Raw genomic sequence first — 8940 nt, 5'->3', positions numbered from 1 at the left:
TACCAGCTAGGGCAGGAGGTGGGCTCATTGCTGTTAACCAGGGTGGGCAGCAGGGGCCCCACAGATCTGAGCTGTGGTGGGTGGCGGGAACCCCGCTCTTACCTGGCACCTGTGGCACACCTTGCTGCTCTCATCTACAGCTGCTGCATGGGCCTGCAGCTCTTAGCCGCTGTGGGTGGAGGGGGCAGGAGCTGCAAGAGCACTGCTAGAGGAGTTGTCAGCCAGCTGCCTAGCAGGTGGGAGTTGTCTGCTGTCTTGGGGGCAGGGGATTAAGACTGGCAGGAGGGAGGGAGCACCCCCTGCACCTCCTGACTCATCATCCAGTCTGTGGGTCAGACTTTCCTGCCTAGCTGTGGCTCTGCCCCCAGAGAGGTCACAGGCACCTTCTCTGAGGGTCCGCTCCTTAGTTTTGGTTGGCCCAGGGAGTCTAACCAGGGCCCTGAGCAATGTGGAATTCACAAAAAAGAGTCATGCATTTCCTACAAGAAGGGCTTACAGCAATTTATTTGAAGTAAGACACAGAGAACTGCAGCAAACAAAAAAATGAGCAAAGTGGCAACATTAAATGCTAAGCAGCGAGCAGAGCAGTACCCTAAAACATTCCATGGAAGTGGAGGAAAGATGTTTGTACCTCATGCAATGTACCTGTTGATTTTACAAGAAAGGCTAGCTGTGATAAGCATCTTGGAAGTGCAAATCATAAACACAAACAAGAGGCAATGGATGAAGACAGAAATTTTAAAAAGCAGAAAACAGTTGCACAGCTCTTTAATACCAAGACTGAGGAGCAGCTTTACAAGAGAAATAAAGTTTTCAAATTAACAGAAGCCTTGTCTGCTGCAAATATACCCCGGCGTATGTTGCGACAATTCAAAGCCCAGAGAGTTTTTAGAGAGCAGGCTAGGTGTTATACCAAGTGCAGATCAACTTAGAAAGTTTTACCTGTCCTGAGTGTTTGGACTATCACATTGAAGAATTAAAGAAAAAGTTGCAGTCCTGTGAAGGAATTAGTATTGTGACAGATGAAACTACTGATGCTGAAGACAGGTATGTACTTAACATAATTGCTATTCCTACCCCAACAAGCAATGAAAATGCAGGGACTTCAGATGCAGGTGAACGCAAGCTGGACGTTTTCTTTTACGTTGTGAAATTTTGAAAGCAGTCGATTTTAAAACAGCTGTGCAAACGGGGGACTGTTGAAAAATTCGAAATACCATTTGATTGAATCTCTGCGTTTGTGACCAATAATGCCATGCACATGGGGAAAGCTTGGGATTGAAGTTTGAAACCTTTGTTTTATAAATGCTGTACACCTTACATGCGTGGCACATTTACTTAACCTTGCAGGTGATCTGTGGAGGAAGATACTTTTGAAAGTAAATGAATTTATGGCTGTAAAACGTGCTTTCACTGCCTGCCCTGGCAGAAAAGCCTGGTTCCCGCATGTTTCTAACAAAAAGGGGAAAATCCTTCCATCCCACCAACCTTAGTATAGTTAGATGGAACAGCTGGTTCAATACAGCTCTTTATTACATTAACACAATGAGGATTACATTTCATTTTTTTTACTGAGGAGAATGGTCATAGCAGTAGTTCGTGTTCAAGAGATTGTGGATCTCTGCCAGTCTGCAGCAGTTATTGAAAAACTTCAGGCTCTAAAAGAGCTTGTACCCCGAACCATGAATACACATGACATGTGTGAGCTTGCATTGTGGGCAGAGAGTTGCTCTGAAAATTGACAACACCCAACAGCCCCATCCAACCCCCCCGTTCCCTGATGGCCCCCCCAGAACCCCTCCCCAACCACCCCTCCTTCTCCCTGTCCCCTGACTGCCCCCAGAACCCTGCCCCCTGCCCCCCATCCAACCCCCCCTTCCTTCCTGACTGCCCCCCCACCCCCATTCAACCCCTGTTCCCTGCCCTCTGACTGCCCCGACCTCCATCTACACTCCCGCCCCTTGACCACCACCCCAAACTCCCCTGCCCTCTATCCACCCCGCTCCCTGGCCCCTTACCACGCTACCTGGAGCACTGGTGGCTGGCCGCGCTACAACCGCACCACCTGGCTGGCACCAGCCACGCAGCACAGAGCACCAGGTCAGGCCTGGCTCTGCAGCTGCGCTACTCAGAGCATTGCGCCGGCGGCGCAGTGAGCTGAGGCTGCAGAGAAGGGGGAACAGCGGGCAGAGGGGCCGGGGGGCTAGCCTCCGAGACCGGGAGCTGAAAGGCCAGGCAGGAGGGAGTCCCGTGGGCCATAGTTTGCCCACCTCTGGCATAGACCCCCAAACGCTCCTTCTCATCTAATAAAAATGTGCCTGAAGATGCATTAAAAAAAAAAAAGTCTATATATAACTTGTTATACAAAATTGCAACAGTTTGCAAAAAGGTCTTTACTAAAAATATTTTTTGTTCTACAGTTTTGTTATTTTTGTTTGAAAAATTATTGCACAATATGCATATATAATTTCAAAAACCATTTATTTGAAGTGAAAACTATTGAATTAATAAAAACAATAAGGACTAACAAACTTCAAATTTCAATTGGCCTCGTTAGCACTGACCCCCCACTTGGTAAGGTAACTTCCATCCTTTCATGTGCTGTATATTTATACCTGCCTACTTTTTTTCACTCCATGCATCTGATGAAGTGGGTTTTAGCCCACAAAAGCTTATGCCCAAATAAATTTGTTAGTCTCTAAGGTGCCACATGGACTCTTCTTTGTTTTTGCTGATACAGACTAACATGGCTACCCCTCTGAAACCTGTCACCATGCAAGGTATTGAATTAGTGTTTCATATAAATGTTACTGTAATACCTTATTGATAATTAAACATTTTATTACCATGACTATTCTGTGAATTTTGCATAATTTAACCATGACAAAACCTTATCCATATTTATCACATGTCCACATATCACAATGAACAGATACAATCTATTAGATAAAATGGTTTAATTCATCTTAAATTACCTAGTGGTATCTTTCCAGCTTGTCCTTCTACAGAGTTAGTCCCATACTTCCTAAGCTCAGTGTCAGAGCTATATAGATATCTCTAGGCTCCACCCTGTGGAAGATGTTTGTTATTGATACCTAGGTTCCAAGGCCTGAAATGATCATCTGGTCTGATCTGCTGTATAACACAGACCAGAGAATGTCACCAAAATAATTCCTAGAGCACATCTTTTAGAAAAACATCCAACCTTGATTTAAAAATGATAAGTGATTGAGAATCCACCACGACCAGTAAGTTGTTCCAATAGTTAATAACCTTCACTGTTAAAAATGACACCTTATTTCCAGTCAGAATTTGTTTAGCTTCAACTTCTCTTAGTTAAGCTAAATATATTGAGTTTCTTGAGTCTGTCACTATAACACATGTTCTCCAATGCTTTAACCATTCTTGGGGCTCTTTTCTGAATCTTCTCCAATTTTTATAAATGAACAGTGGTTTGTCTTTTGCTCACTTAATCCAAACTAAATATAGCCCTACCACAGAGAGCAGCCAGTAGCAAGTATATTTTAAAAGAAAGAGAATCAGAAGAAAAGGAAAATGAAAACAGCTAACCTAGGCTATGTTCCCTTCATTAAGCCTGCTTGTGTCTTAAAGAATATAGGAAATAATAATAAAAAAGCAGTAAGAAAGAGCTCTTAGAGAGGGGACATTTTCAGCCCTTACATATAGTGAAGTATTTCTATAATTTTTATTTCATTGGGATGAGTTGAGATGTCATCTGAATTTTTTGTAAACGAGATCACAAAAAAACCTAAACATAGATGTGTGTTTGCTTCAAAAGAAAAACACATCTTTTCTTGTGCTAATATGATTTGCTCTGAGCCTCTGGAACGTGCTTCCCCTCCACACCCAGGGTCAAAAGTAACCAAATATGGTGACTTTCAGGGCATACTTCATAATACACCTATTTGATAGGGTCTCTGGAGAAGTTTGGGTTGGGTGGCGGTTTTTAGATGATGAAGAGGGTAGGCTGGTTGACTGGCCAGCCAAGTTCCTGTGGAACTGATTTCAATGTCTAATTTAATTGTGTGATTAATTATATTAAGATGCTTGGATAGGTGTATTTAAAAAATCTAAACAAACAAATGTGAGTTCTCCTAATCCAACAGTAAGCCAGTATAGACCATCCTACCAGCTGATGGAGGAAAGAAATAAAAAACTTAGTTAAATTATCACTTTAAAGAGGACTGTCTTGCCTGATTACATCCTATTAAGCAGCAAATCAGAGCACTGCTGTGTTAATTTTGATAGACTAAATGGGCCCAGAGATCAAAGATATTAACATAAGCATGGTCCAGTGACAAGGTCAACAGTCAAGCATGAGTCTGAGTTTTGGGAATATAGAGACCTCCTCCTGTTTAGTCCCACAGCAAACAGGAGACTAAATTTTTTTTAACCTTTACTCAGGGTACAGGAAAGAGAAAAACCGTTAAAGCATTTGAAATGTAAAGTGTTATGTGAGGGTTTCATTTTAACAATATGCTTTATTGTCTTTCCCTTTCGTTAGAAACTTTTTAGAAGAAAAACCTCCTTTCTAACAGTCTATGAAATGGTATTAAAAATGGTACTAACTGACCTTTTTGGGGAAAGGAGAAGCTTGGTGAAATGGTTTGGACAAGCTGTTGAAGTCTGATCCTGTTTCCTAAAAGACAAAACGAGACAAACACAAAAGAGGAGAGAAAAGAACAGCAAAGAGAGAACGTGCAGCTGCTGTCTTTGATGCTGACTCTCATTTGCAACCCCAGTGCTGGAGAAACAGTGGTACAGCACGTCGTCTTATTGGTCATTCTGAGACTTGGCCAACTTGTACTAACATTGGGCTGTTTAAGGCATTACTTTTACATGCCTCTCTAATGGGCTTATAGCATTGGTGCAAAAGATGCAGTCTTGGCTGGCTAAGCGAGACACTTACTCAACCAGAAGGCAAAAAGCGAGAAAGGAAAGGAAGCAATAATGTGGGGAAGGAAAATGAACACGGGGTGGGTGCATAACAGCAGGGGAACAAAAGTCCCACGTCCCAGAGCTGGTGTAGGTAGCAATGTTATCTGTGTCCCTCTCTCTGGGAGTCAGGGAATTTCTCAGGATTAAGACAAAGGCCTAATGGTGTCATGGTAGATCCTGAAGTCCCAGGTGTCAGTGAGAGTGGCAGCCATCATGGTGAAACTCGCTGCTTTCAGTACACCTGTCTCCCATCTAACTAATTTGTTCCTCCTCCCTAAATCTTTTTTTCTTTTAAAACTTGAAAAAGGAGTGAGACGCAGAAAAGCCTATCCCCTCATTCTGTTCACTAGTTAGTGCTGATTTCCAACTCACCAGTTTTAGTTCATTGATTTCGGGTCCAACACCTCTCTTGCTTACCAAAAATTATTTTAACACTGTCTTTGAGTTATTTCAGTAGGTTTTTATATTTGATCTCATGGACTCTCTCTTTTTGTTTCCATTTTGTACTTTGTCTCAACAGTTGTTATAAGTGACTGGACCCATTTGCTCACAATTGGGGTAGGCCTGTCAGGCCCCAATTATTACACCTGAACTTAATTTCAAACACTAGAACAGGGGTAGGCAACCTATGGCACAGGTGCCGAAGGTGGCACACAAGCTAATTTTCAGTGGCACTCACACTGCCTGGGTCCTGGCCACTGGTCCAGGAGGCTCTGCATTTTATTTAATTTTAAATGAAGTTTCTTAAACATTTTAAAAACCTTATTTATTTTACATACAACAATAGTTTAGTTATATATTATAGACTTATAGAAAGAGACCTTCAAAGAATGTTAAACTGTATTACCGGCACACAAAACCTTAAATTAGAGTGAATGAATGAAGACGTGACACACCACTTCTGAATGGTTGCCGACCCCTGCACCTGAAGCTTGGAGTAACTAAATTAGGGTTTGTTCTCTAAATCAGTCACACATTAGAATGGTGTGATTAAATAATATTGCATAGTACTTTTATAGTATATAGAATTCATTCTGGGAGACAAAAAAGGAAGTCTTAACTTTGTCAAAGAGATGCTTCATTTTCAAAACATCAGAAGTCTACACTCTTTAACATCATCACTGGCTTTATATTTTTTGAAACGTTGTACATAAAGCAAAAATAGTAAAATTTATTTAGCTGGAAGCAGCCAGAGACCTAGGAAGGAGCTGATTCAGTTCAAACTAGATGGAAGGATAAACAAATGTAGATCTCGGATTAGGGTTTTCGATTTCTCGAGGGCTAACTTTAGAGAGTTAAGGAAATTAGTTAGGGAAGTGGATTGGACAGAGGAACTTGCGGATTTAAATGCGGAGGAGGCCTGGAATTACTTTAAGTCGCAGCTGCGTAAATTGTCGGAAGCCTGCATCCCAAGAAAGGGGAAAAAAAACATGGGCAGGAGTTGTAGGCCAAGCTGGATGAGCAAGCAACTCAGAGAGGGGATTAGGAGAAAGCAGAAATCTTACAGGAAGTGGAAGAAAGGCGGGATTAGCAAGGGAAGCTACCTTGGTGAGGTCAGAACATGTAGGGATAAAGTGAGGAAGGCTAAAAGCAGCATTGAACTGGACCTTGCAAAGGGAATCAAAACCAATAGTAAAAGGTTCTACAGCCACATAAATAAGAAGAAAACAAAGAAAGAAGAAGTGGGGCCGCTATACACTGAGGATGGAATGGAGGTTAAGGACAACCTAGGCATGGCCCAATATCTAAATAAGTACTTTGCCTCAGTTTTTAATAAGACTAGTGAGGAGTTTAGCGATGATGGAGGGATGATAAGTGGGAATGTGGATATGGAGGTGGATATTACCGCAACTGAGGTAGAGGCCAAACTTGAACAGCTTGATGGGACAAAATTGGAGGGCCCGGACAATCTTCATCCGAGGACACTAAAGGAACTGGCGTGTGAAATTGCAAGCCCGTTAGCGAGAATTTTTAAGCAATCGATAAACTCGGGGGTTGTGCCGTACGACTGGAGGATTGCTAACGTAGTCTCTATTTTTAAGAAAGGGAATAAAAGTGATCTGGGTAATTATAGGCCTGTTAGCTTGACGTCTGTAGTATGTAAGGTCTTGGAAAAAATTTTAAGGGAGAAATTAGTCAAGGACATAGAGGTCAATGGTAATTGGGATGAATTGCAACATGGATTTACTAAAGGTAGATCGTGCCAAACCAATCTGATCTCCTTCTTTGAGAAAGTGACGGATTACTTAGATAAAGGAAATGCAGTAGATCTAATTTACCTCGATTTCAGTAAGGCGTTTGACACGGTTCCACATGGGGAACTGTTAGTTAAATTGGAAAAGATGGGGATGAATATGAAAGTTGTAAGGTGGATAAGGAACTGGTTAAAGGGGAGACTCCAGCGGGTCGTATTGAAGGGTGAACTGTCAGGCTGGAAGGAGGTGACTAGTGGAGTCCCTCAAGGATCGGTTTTGGGACCGATCTTATTTAACCTTTTTATTACTGACCTTGGCACAAAGAGCGGGAATGTGCTAATAAAGTTTGCGGATGACACAAAGTTGGGGGGTATTGCTAACACGGAGAAGGACAGGGATACTATTCAGGAAGATCTGGACCACCTTGTAAACTGGAGTAAGAGTAATAGGATGAAATACAATAGTGAAAAGTGCAACGTCATGCACTTAGGGATTAATAATAAGAATTTTAGATATACGTTGGGGACGCATCAGTTGGAAGCGACGGAGGAGGAGAAGGACCTTGGGGTACTGGTCGATAGCAGGATGACTATGAGCCGCCAATGTGATACGGCTGTTAAAAAAGCAAATGCCATTTTAGGATGCATTAGGCGAGGTATTTCCAGCAGGGATAAGGAGGTGTTAATACCGTTATATACGGCGCTGGTGAGACTCCATCTGGAATATTGTGTGCAGTTCTGGTGTCCCGTGTTCAAGAAGGATGAATTCAAACTGGAACAGGTCCAGAGACGGGCTACTAGGATGATCCGAGGAATGGAAAACCTGCCTTATGAAAGGAGACTCAAGGAGCTTGGCTTGTTTAGCCTGGCCAAAAGAAGGCTGTGGGGGGATATGCTTGCTCTATATAAATATATCAGGGGCGTTAACGTTAGGGAGGGAGAGGAATTATTTAAGTTTAGTTCTAATGTAGGCACGAGGACGAATGGGTACAAACTGGATATTAGGAAGTTTAGACTTGAAATTAGACGAAGGTTTCTAACCATTAGGGGAGTGAAGTTTTGGAACAGCCTTCCGAGGGAAGTAGTGGGGGCAAAAGAATTATCTGGCTTCAAGACTAAGCTTGATAAGTATATGGAGGGGATGTTATGATAGGATAGTTTAATTTGGGCAATTGATCTTGGATTATCACCAGATAAGTCTGCTCAATGGTCTGCGGGGAGATGTTGGATGGGATGGGAACTGAGTTACTGCAGAGATTTCCTTCTTGGGTGCTGGCTGGTGAGTCTTGCCCACATGCTCAGGGTTTAGCTGATCGCCATATTTGGGGTCGGGAAGGAATTTTCCTCCAGGGCGGATTGGCAGGGGCCCTGGAGGTTTTTCGCCTTCCTCTGCAGCGTGGGGCATGGGTCGCTTGCTGGTGGATTCCCTGCAGTTTGAGGTCTTCAGACCAGTTTTGAGGATTTCAGTAACTCAGTCCTGGATTAGGGGTTGTATAAAAGTGGATGGGTAGGGTTCTGTGGCCTGCCTTGTGCAGGAGGTCAGACTAGATGATCATATTGGTCCCTTCTGGTCTATGAGTCTATGAAAGCCTTTTCTCCCTTTGATAGAAATGGGCAGTACCCTTTTTAAAAAAATAGCTTGTCTTTTTCTTTATAGTCAGAGAGGGTCTGAGATTTTTGTATATGAAGATAGTGCAACCCAACTCCAGGTAGCCTCTCTCCTCTGAGTGGCTTCCCTCTCATGTGCAGGTGACCTTCCTCCCTCCAGGGTTAGGAGCTGTGGGTGG

This window comes from Gopherus flavomarginatus, chromosome 4 (genome assembly GCF_025201925.1).
Source record: "Gopherus flavomarginatus isolate rGopFla2 chromosome 4, rGopFla2.mat.asm, whole genome shotgun sequence".
In the NCBI taxonomy this organism is placed as follows: Eukaryota; Metazoa; Chordata; order Testudines; family Testudinidae; genus Gopherus; species Gopherus flavomarginatus.
This window is presented reverse-complemented; position numbering follows the sequence as displayed.